At 40.6% G+C, this 1,797-nt stretch overlaps 1 protein-coding gene across 2 annotated transcripts in view; it reads right to left on the bottom strand.

The window, feature by feature from the left end:
* The window catches only part of LOC138021225 (serine/threonine-protein kinase/endoribonuclease IRE2-like), a 12,008-nt gene extending 10,808 nt beyond the window's left edge, over positions 1–1,200 (bottom strand). For both annotated transcript variants that reach the window (XM_068868089.1, XM_068868085.1), the window contains exon 1: positions 1,024–1,200. The gene's annotated coding sequence lies outside the window, so the exon portion shown is untranslated. The remainder of the gene's footprint in view (positions 1–1,023) is intronic.
* Between the last annotated feature and the right edge of the window lie 597 nt (positions 1,201–1,797).

Raw genomic sequence — 1,797 nt, 5'->3', positions numbered from 1 at the left:
AGTGTCCCAAATCAGTGCTCCAACGATAGAACTACTAGACACTCAAATAAAGTTTCTTTCCTTTCTATTCCTTTCCTACCTAGTTTTTTATGCCTTTTTCTCTTAAGTGAGTGAGATGCAACCATACAACACAAGATCTGGAGCTAAACAATCATATCACCTTCCCAGAGCTAGAACTAATTATGTTAAATTTAACATAAAAATTCAAAGACCCAAGGTTTGGAATTCAATTGATGAGTAGATTAATGCTGACTCTTTTTCACAGACACCACCATCTTTCGCTTTACTGATAATACTTTGCCTTGTATTACAATATAATTTTGTCAGAAAATTTGGTAAATTCCTTCTATGCCTTTTTTAAAATGAGTGAGATGTGTGGGTGTCGTGTGTGTTTCTGTGTCCATGTCTACGTCACTGTGCATAACTACTGGTTATATCAGTACAATATTAAACCTCTGCTATTAACATTGCATTTTAACTATTTCATTAATCAAGCTTCCTGGGATTTCAGTAGTTACCCTTTATATAATCAGTTACGTTGATTCATTGTAAATTGACTTCAAATTTTCTTTCTACTGGCACAATAAAGTGTTGTTTTTGATGTTTCTCTTAGCATGTTGAATTTTAAAGCACACTCATGGGAGAACCCTAGAGTGCAGCACCGTCAATTACACACCACCTAATGACTGGGTTACATTTTAACACCATTTTGATGGACCATCATTATACCGTGAGTGGGCAATGAAAATGGCAAATTGGCTGAGCCACAGGCCACCCAGGCTCGGTCGGGTAAAAATCCGATAGCAGACTCAAAAAGATATTTAAACACCCTTCTCAATAAAAAGCCGAACTTTATTGTCCTGGTGATTTGCCCGCTTTGCCTGACTGAACGGAATTTAAGCGATCTCTCAGCTTCCCAGGTTGTCCCTCGTACCAAAACAATAAAGGAAAGGCTGGAAAGTAATTTCTAGCGTACAACCATCAACAACGTAACAACAACTTTATATTTTTACTCGCACTTACCTCACATCTCGGTGATAAAATCGCACTTCTCCTACATCAGTCACGCTCAAATTCCGCCGATGGCCACACGGATACATTTACTTCTCCTTGCCCAAGTATCCACTGCTGAGAAACCAAATATTAAACAAAAACCTTTCTAGAAATTGCAATCACCGTATCGAGACTCAGCCCGACTCAGCCTCATCTGTATTCATGCCTATCATGCCTGAACCTGCTTGTCGGAAATACTGCGGGCGTTGTTACAACTTCCGCAGGGCGCCGAAGTATAAATTCAAGTGTGACACCTTATGGCAAATACATAACACAACTTACGACATTCGAGAATGGTTAGGGCCGATTTACACGGTACGACTTTGTCGCATGCGACAATGGCTTACGACAGGCCCACGACATGATTTACGATTGTTGTGTACGTCAGAAAAAATGTCGCAGCATTTTAAAACATGTTTTAAAACGCTGCGACAATCGTAAGTCATGTCGTAGGCCTGTCGTGAGCTTGTGGCATGCGACAAAATCGTATCGTGTAAATCGGCCCTTAGTGGCCGTCGACAGTGACATTAGGGCCGATTTACACAGTACGATTTTGTCGCATGCGACAACGGCTTACGACAGGCCCACGACATGATTTACGATTGTTGTGTACGTCTGCAAAAATGTCGTAGCATTTTAAAACATGTTTTAAAACGCTGCGACAATCGTAAAGTCATGTCGTAAGCCTGTCATAAGCTTGTCGCATGCGACAAAATCTGATCGTGTAAATCGGCCCTTATACAC

Source organism: Montipora capricornis, chromosome 2 (genome assembly GCF_036669925.1).
Source record: "Montipora capricornis isolate CH-2021 chromosome 2, ASM3666992v2, whole genome shotgun sequence".
NCBI lineage: Eukaryota > Metazoa > Cnidaria > Anthozoa > Scleractinia > Acroporidae > Montipora > Montipora capricornis.
Note: the sequence above shows the minus strand (reverse complement) of the source record. Positions and strands in the feature narration are given on the sequence as shown.